Source organism: Elephantulus edwardii, unplaced genomic scaffold (genome assembly GCF_000299155.1).
Source record: "Elephantulus edwardii isolate Elephantulus edwardi_28Jun2011 unplaced genomic scaffold, EleEdw1.0 scaffold00109, whole genome shotgun sequence".
Classification (NCBI taxonomy): Eukaryota; Metazoa; Chordata; class Mammalia; order Macroscelidea; family Macroscelididae; genus Elephantulus; species Elephantulus edwardii.
In genome coordinates, this window is record NW_006399859.1 from 10356413 (window position 1) to 10365830 (window position 9418).

Sequence of the window (9418 nt, forward strand, 5' to 3'; positions counted from 1 at the left end):
TATATTGAAGAGTGTAGCCACTATAGGTTGCTATGAGCTGCAACCAGTTTGGAGGCATACAACAATAGAAGGCTGACAAATAAGGTCAAAAGAGCAACATTGCTCAAAGGCAAAGCCTGGAAGACAGGAAGGGGTGGTATCTGGCTCATCCAGAGGGAGCTCTGGTGGCCTCCTGCATAGGCTGTTACATTGTGAACAACCCAAAAAGAAAACGCCCCTCTGGAGGTTCCGCTCCAACAGCTCAGCAGCTCCACAGGAGAAAAATGAACAATTTCTTCTCTTGCAATTACTGTTTTGGAAACCCAATGGAGGTTCATCTATGAGTTAGAAGTGACATTGAACGGGAACCCACTCTTAGTTGACCATCCATTGGGATTAAGGGTAATAAGAATTACAGGGAGAAAGGAGAAGTGTGATTATTTTGTGGGTATTGTAATTAATGTTATAAAACAAATTGTATATTAATGGTTGAATAAAAAACCAATCTACTTGCACTCCAATATCAATAATAAATACCAAAAAATACTAGGTTGACATAAACAAGGAACAGGGTTGGGGTTTTTTTGGGGGGGGTTTGTTTTAATTTCCACTAGGGGGCAATCTCTACTTCAGCAAGAAGTAGGAGCAATGTACATTTCCCATCTGGTAGTGGAAAACAGAAGTGCCTGGGCCAGTTGGTTCAATACTTATTAAGCTAAAGGTTGGTGATTTATCAGAACCCACCAGCCTCTCTGCAGAAAAAGATGTAGCAGTGAGATCCTGCAAAGATTAGAAAACTTACGGGTCAGTTTTTATGGGTCAGAATCACCTCAACGGCAATGCTTTTTTTTTTAATTTTTGGTGAAAACCAGTTTGACTTGGTACCATATGTCCAACTAATAATATTTCTAAATCAAGGTTGTATTTTGTTTCTTTGAATGTTTCATTTTCTTTAGCTTCAATTTGAACGTACATATGAGTAGTTGATGCTCTGTTCCAGAGCCAGCAGCTAGTCTGATTTTCATCGTTAATATTGAACAGTTCCAATGACAGGTGCAATCAATCCGGTTCTTGTAAGAGTCCTTCAGGTGAGGCCTATGTGGATAGCCACTGTTTTTGTTTTATTGCAATGAATACATCATTAATTGTACAAAATTTTGTCATTCTATCTGCAGCCTCATTTCTGCCACCAAGCCTGTTTTTTCCAACTACTGGTCCTTCTTCCTTGTTCCCAACTTCTGCATTCCATTCACCAATTATCTTAATGAAACTTGGTTGCATGTTCAGTTGATGTCAGACCGCAAAAGTTGGTAGAAATCTTCTATTTCCACCTCTTTGGCTTTAGAGTTTGGTATGTATATTTGAATGATAATGGTATTAACTATGTGTATGAATATGATCCTGTCACTCAGGATGTTGTACTTCAGGATGGATCCAGAAGTTGTCTTTTTTTTCTATGAATGCACCCCATTTTTCTTAATTTTTTCCTTCCCAGAAAAGTAGATCACATGATTCCAAACCACCTCAGCCTACTATGTCAATCTTTATGTATCCCATTTCTTTTTCAATAATTAGAACATGGAATGTATGATGTATGTGTGTAGGAAAATTGAACATTGTATAAAAAGATTAATGCTAGAGATGTGTTATCTTTCTTATAGACTACTGTCTCAAGTAGTCATCCAGCTGGTCTATTCCTTAATTCAATTATGACTTCAACTTCATACATTACTATGATGAGCACTGCTTTTAGATTATAGAGCAGATAAATGACTGAAGAATATAAATTCACCAAGTAACATTATAGGAGAAATTCCCAAAGTAAGTGAAGAGGGGCAAAAATTCTGCATAAATAAACTCATTTTCCTTTTTTTTTAACCTCATAGGTCTCATATATTTATTGAAAATGTGGCTGTATGAAAACAGCCACATTTATTTCATGGGAAGTGATCAGACTGTGACATAACTTGAAACTTGACCTGGTAGAATGTCCGTCAACTTGATGTGGTGTGATGCTAATGAACCTATGTTCATTGTATGTGCCACCATCATGTGTGTGCTGCCTTAGAGACCCAGCTTAGTTCTTCCCCAGTGTCTCCTTTTGGAGTTGTACCTAATTTTATTGACAGTTTTCATTCTAATCCACTGAGAAATGGGACAGTTCTGCTTTTGTTTCTTGGCCAGGAACCTCTTGATCCTGAAAGTCTTATGAGAAGACAGAACAGCATGAAACGGGATGGCAGAGGAAAAGAAAGAGGCACTCCCTTTAACAAAATTTAACATTGCATTTTTAACTTGGATTTTTTTACGGAACCTTTACTACAATCATTTATTATGAATTTCCAAGAAGATGATTTAGGATTTCTCAGGCTTATATGACTACAGAATGTTTATCTGTGGAGCCAATATTTATTGGAATCAACATTTCCACAAAACAGTGTTGGGACAACTCTGAAAAGACTTTTCCAGGATTAAATTGATTATGATCCTTCAGACATGTCCATTACATACCATTATTGGCTCACTTTTTGGCATCATCCTAAGTATCTCCATTTGATTCACAAAGATTTCACGCACACTTGGAAAGCCACAGAGGACATTATTAGTGGGCATGATAGCCTCTAGGAATAATTGAATCTCACCTCTTGACTTTTCCCTCAAAAATTTCAAGGACATTAGGTGCAAGTTTCCATATGAAGTGCCATTAAAAGCTCTTTTTAGTTTTTCTTCAAGTTTTCTTTTGGATTCTCACTGTTTTGTAGTGTCTCTCTTTGAAGTCTCTACCAAGTTCTCTCATGTAATTGTTATGTTCCACTGAGTTAGAATCCAATCACAGCTGACCGTCCATCAGGTATGTAAGAAATTGTAGCTGGCATGAGAGGAAACTTCCCATCTCTCCCAGAGCAGCAAGCAGGTGCATTCAAACTGATTGCCTTTGGGTAGGCAGTGAAACTCCGAATCCATTAGGCTACTGCAGCTCCCCCTCATGCAGTTGGTATGATACTATAAGAGCAGAAACAATGTCATCTCCTGAAATGTCCATCTTGCTTTCTTCTCTTTATTGACAGCAAGATGTGTAGTGATAGAAGGATTATGGGGCAAAAGTGAAAGTGTGACACTTGACAATAAATTGAAACAAAATGCCTATGCCAGGTTTTTCTGGAGCAAGAAATGAATCCCCAAGTTGTTTCCACCTTGAGCTTTTTTTCCTTCTGAGAACATGGGAACATAACATGATAGTAGGGCTCTACTACATTTTTCAAGCTCCCTCATATTTCTTGGAATCATCTATTTATATTTTGTTGTTGTTGTTGTTATATGCTGTCAAGTCTCCTGTAACTCACAGTGCCCCTCTGCACAATAATTCTGAACCCTGTCCTATCCTGAGCCAATCTCACTGTCTCCAACACACCTGCCCCTTTTTACCTTAGTCACTATGTCGATCCATCTCATCCAGGGTCTTCCTCTCCTGTGTTACTCCTCCTTTTCTTCCAAGCAAGATGTCCTTCTCCAAGGATGGTCCCTTCTGGTAACATGCCCGAAGGATGTAAGATGGAGCTTCAAAATCCTTGCCTCCAGAGAGCAACATGGTTTCACTCTCTCTAGAACAGGCCTGTTTGTTCTGTTGGCAGTCCATGGTATGTTCAATACTCTTTTCCAGAATCACAACTCAAAAGAAATAAATTCTTCTGTCATCTTTATTTTTTTTTCCCTGACAGGCGCTTCCTGTTTATTGGTCTGGCTGGAGCCTGCCGTGTGACACGATGGACGTGAGACATGATGGGGGATTCGCCCCCCTGCAGGAGGTGAGCACACAGGCGGGCGGGGTGCACACAGGTTCGCACAGGTGGATGGGAGGAGTCAGGATTCTGTAAATAAATACTGGACACACGGGGCGGGGTGCCAGACGCCCTGTGGACTGGGGTCCCCCGGCACTGACCACTAACGGATGCGTGGGCGGTGGTCCGAGGTGGTCAAGCCCCGGGCCGGTAGTCCTGACAGGTGGGGGAGCCCTGGAGGACAGCGGTCCACATGGAAAGGCAAGGTGGTCCACATGAAGGGGTGGCTGGTGGTCCACACGGAGGGGGACAGCGGAGGCCCTAAATGACCTTTTAGAGTTCCTCATAGATGACCAGTACGAAGGCCGCACCCACACCCCTCAGCACGCTGTCGCCCTCGTCCCTGAAGATCCCGGCGCCAGCGGTCGATCAGCCCCGTGTACATTACGTCCGCTTCTTTCCGCCAGACTGCAGCGTCATCCTTCTCCGCACGGTGTCGAAGGGGTAGGACACCGCTCCGACCACCACAGTGACCATCTGCGCAATCATCCAGCTGACCACAATGTGCGTGTTCTTGGGGTCCAGGAGCATACCTTTGACGTGTCGTAGACGCTGAAGTAGGCGGCCTGGTAGATGACGATGCCCTCTGCACCGACAAGCTGAAGCTCTGGGAGAGGCCGCGGATGCCAGCCAACTTGCCCATTCACCGGGCAGTCCCCCAGGCCCTTGAACTCGCGCTCCGTGCCCGACTTGCCCACGTCAGCGGCCAGCCGGGTCTGCGTGAAGTCCAGCGGGTAGACGAAGCCGAGCGAGGTGGCCCTGGCCGTCCGAGGAGACCAGGGTGCCAGCGAAGCAGCGCCAGAACTGGGTGTGCTCGTCTACCCGGCCGAGGACACCTGCTTGTACTTGTCCTTGAAGGCAAAGTTGGGGGCCTGGGTGGGGAAGTAGCTGATGACATTGGCCAGGTGGCCCTCCAGAAGGACAGCACGCCATGCTCCCAGGGGACGCGCACAATGCAGGCCACGAAGCCCTACAGCTATCTGCTTGCTGGCGTGCTGGACCTGCAACTGCAGCTTGACCCACTCGATCGATCGATTGATCGATGGTGGCGGCGACGCCCCTGCTGCGAAGTCCCTGGCAAACGAGGTGGTCCGTGCATCATGGTTGCAGAGAGCACTGCGGTGCTGGCTGAAGGCTAGGAGTGGGTGCACAAAGGCCGGGAAGGGAGGCGCTGCTGGCTCCACCGTCGCCAGGATCGAAAAAGCTCTGCCATCTTTATTAATTGTCCAGCTCTCTGATGCATTATATTTGGACTATCATTTTCTTATTTGACAACTATGAAATTCTGACGTTTGGTGCCATCTCCAGGCTCCCCTGACCAGCTGCTATGAGGTACACAGATCACAGTTACAGTCTCCAGAGAATTACTTTTACCTGATGATTGTCCATTTGTCCATCAATGCCTAGATGACTCTCCTCCCACCAGGAACATTTCGAGTTTCCTCATAGCCCAAGTAAGGCAATTCTCCCAAGACGTTCAGCTCTGAAGCAGCCGATATACATGCATAGAGGAGTCTATGGTTCAGAGAAAATTGTGTCAATCTCGGTGGTGTATTCCGGTTTACAGAGCAACTCCCTCCTTACATGGCGCTCTGGTGGCCTAGAAGCAAGAGGCGTCCCACCAACCCAGGACCTTCCTTCAGCAGCGGCTGCCTCAAGCCATCTCCCTTTCTCTTCCCTCTCCTCCCCCGCAGTCCCCACCTCTCCTCTGCCCTGCCCATACTTTCCTGGTAAATTGTGTCATAGAGAAAGTGAAAAAAGAAGAGAGAGGAGGGAGGGAAAGAAAGGGTCACAGAGAGATCTAGAGATGGAGAAAGACAGAGAGAGATGCAGGAAGAATGGGGAAGAAAGACAGAGACCCAGAGAGAGGGGGAGGAAAAAAGAAAAGAGAGAGACAGAGAGAGAAACGAGGAGTAGAGAGAATGAGAGAGGGGCCGGGCTCCCAGTGATTTTCAAATATTTGTGTTTAGTGCTGCAATCTCAAGGGCATGCAATTCAGATCCACCAGCTGCTCAAAGGGAGGATGGGGAATCTCCTTCCATGCTGTTTACAGCCTCTGAAAACCCACTGGCAGGTCAACTGTGGTCAGTTTCAACTTGACAGCACATAACAACAACAACAATAACAACAAGTATATTTAAGTAATCCTTGGCAATTTCAATGGTTACTGTGCTTGACTGCTAACCAGAAAAAACTGGCTGTGTAAATTCACCCAGAGGTATCTCAAAACAGTCTTCTGGTGAGGTGCTATCAAATCAATCACTGCTCATGTGAACAGATCTGAACCTGGGCCTGTCCTGTACCATCCTCACACTCGCCAGATGTGCTCAAGCCCACGGTGACAGTCATTTTCTCGATGCATCGTTTTGAGAGTCTTCCTGTCTGTCTCTGATGGTCCATCTTCCTTCAGTCCTCCACCTTTTCCAGCACGATGTCTGTTTTTTTCTGGGTACTGGCCCCTCCTGACAACATGCTCAGAGTATGTGAGACCAAGTTTTACATTTCTCTCATCTCTAAGGAGCACCTTTGCTGCATTTCCTCCAGGACAAGCTTGTTTGTTCTTTTAGCAGCCCATGGGATAGTCAGTACTCTCCACCAACAAACAGCAGCATTCAAAACTAAATGAGGCATGGGATTGCCTCGATTTAGAGTCACAGTCCAATTAAAGGAATGGCAGATGGATTTTACTTCCTTCAAGATTCTATCTAAAATATTTCTTATAAGTTTAAATTGTTATGAAACATCTTTTCTGGTATATTACAAATACTGACATTTCAAATTTTTACATTGCACTTCTAAATCTATCCATTGGAATCTAAATACTCCAGCAGTTCAGTAATGACATCATCCATTTTAAAAATATAAGAAAATGTTCTTTTTTAGCTGTAATAAATTGTGCATTATCCTTTTTCTCTTAAATTTTATCACAATTCATTATATTCTAAGCCCAAGAGTCTTTTATATATTCCATTATATACTGCTTTGGAAAAAATAGATGGTTTTTTATTTCTTACGCTTATAAAATGCTAAGTATAAAATTTTCTTCTAAATTAAATTATAAATGTGATCACCAACAAAACTGATAAAAATATTTTACATCTGCCACACATTTTGACAAATATTAGATATAAAAAGTAAATTTTTACTGGAAGTGTATCTTTTAAAATGAATAGACTATTTTTAATCTGTTCCAGCATTCTTTTGGCAATTCTTACTAAAAGGAGACAATGTTCAGCAGTAATTCTATTTCTACTTAGTGTTGCTATTGCTTTAATAGATGTAAGAGCTGAGAAACCTCATTTATGTAAAAAATGAGAATGGGAGTGGGAAAATTTGGTCATAGCAGAACCACGATTATTTTAAGTACATCTGAGCTAAATGCCAAAACTCCCAGTAATCTAGCTTAAAAATAATTTTTAATGCTCTATAAGATGACATCTTCATTGGACTCTGTTCAATTTTATCGAAAACAAATTATTGAAAACCATTTGACTTGCCTATAAATTTTTTAACCCAATCTTTAAAGATTTACTTTAATAGCAGCTGTAACATTTTCAAATAACTCGTGTAGCACCCTGGAGATGTTTCTACGTCTAGAGGAATTCACCATAGTAAGTAAAAGACATTCTTTGCATCCAGAATGTTTCTATTTCCCTCAGATATGGTTGGCCTTTCTCTAGTAAGTAAATTTGGATACTTTAAAACACTCTCTCCAGGCTGCAGTTATAGCTGATCTCTTTTCTGCCTCATCGAATCTTGCACTGCTTTTTCAAATTCTTTTGGTTTGGTTCTAAATATTTCACTGAAACTCAAAACCACAAATTGATGGCCATTGAGTCAGTTCCAACTCAAAGTGACCCTCTATCGGGTTTCTGAGGCTTTAAATCTTAAAAAGGAGGACACAGTCCATCTCATCTCTCACAGAGCCCATTATGGATTCAAACCAAAGGAGAGGAATTATTTGGTGATGAGGGCCACACACTGTGGATTACACCATCCAAGTTCTGGAGTATCACTCTTTTTGTAGCTATTGCTGTTATGTGATGTGTACCAGAACCATCTGTTGCTGGCCCTCAGTGAGTTTTCAGAGGCTTTAAACTACATGGGAGAAGATTGCCCATCTTTCTCTAATGGAGAAACTGGTGGATGCAAATTGCCTGTCTTTGGGTTGATAGTGCAACTCCTTACCCCGTTGGCCACCAGAGCTCCCTAAGGAGTATCACTAAACATATTTTAGTATCTTGTCCTCACAGCTTGTGAATTCCTCTTATGTTTTTGGGGTCACAACTCTTAAATTGTGCTAATGTGACAGTGAGCAGGGTTGTGTTTATACAGCAAGTACTCAGCAAAAGGAAAAGTGTCTCTATCGAGGGAGCTTGGCAACCTGAAAGGCACAGAATTTCACTGCCAACCCAAAAGCAGATGGTTTGAATCCACTAGCTGTTCTGTGGGAGAAAGAGGGACAATCTCCTTCTTTGCAATTAATAGCCTCTGAAAAGCTGCTATTAGTTGGTTCTGACTCAATACATAACAAGAAGAAAAGATTTACTGAAATTCATGGAGACAAGAGAGATGTACAGTCTGAAAAAGACAAAATCAGTTCTTTTCAAGAATGAACCAAATTTGTACGACCTAGATTTCAAAGCTAGAATTAAACAGTTATTTTCCAAAAGGATCACAAAATGTCTTCAGACTTTTATTTTATCCATCAAACTTTGTCCTTTCTATCATATTTTTGTGATTCTGTGAGGATATCCTTTGAGTGATATTGAGCAGATATCCTTTGAGTGATATTGAGTAATCACTGCATACGTGGTAAAAGCTTTAGCAGAAAGTATCAAACAAACTAGCTATAAAAATCAATACATCCCCAATGACCCTTACACATCTAATCATTCTCACAGATACTATATAATTTTGTAGTTTATAAAGCAATTACTTTTCTTTTCTTATTCTTTTTACACTTCACCATAATTGTTTATTACTAGGTGATAAGTTAGTCATTGGCTCAAATTCCTCATTTAAAAAAAATAAAATAAAACAAAAACCTTCCTAGATAAACTGGAGGAAAGGAGAAAAAAATTACATCAAAGCCAGGAGGAGCTTTATGATTGGTGATCATAATCACACATTTTAATAAATCCCACGATGGAAAAAGCCTACACCAGGGAAAGAAGTGAGAGTAGAGTCCTAATTTAGATTGGGAGTAAGAGAAAATCTTAGCCAATCTAAGTAACCCTTAGATCAAGGATCATGGAATGAAGACACTAGAAGGTAGCACCTAGATATCAAAGAGAAGAAAAAACAATTACCAGCTAAAGTTGGGGGGAGGAGGTGGGAGGTAGTCATGGGAATTTACTCCAAGAAGACAAACCACTGAGAAAAGAAAGTGCAAAGAACCCAGTCTGGGAAATGACATCACACAAGAAACAGAAATAAGTCACCCTAAAGTGCTAGACTTGATGAAATTATTGGCTGCTGCTGTTGTGATTACATGTCATCAAGGCAGCTCTGAATTACAGCTAATCTAACTACAGCAGAGCGAAATGCTGCCATGTCTTATACCAGCCACACAATCTCGGCTATGCTTAAACCCACTG

At 42.0% G+C, this 9418-nt stretch overlaps 1 pseudogene; it reads right to left on the minus strand.

The window, feature by feature from the left end:
* Nucleotides 1-4091: 4091 nt before the first annotated feature.
* Nucleotides 4092-6167, minus strand: LOC102872193 (annotated as a pseudogene).
* Between the last annotated feature and the right edge of the window lie 3251 nt (nucleotides 6168-9418).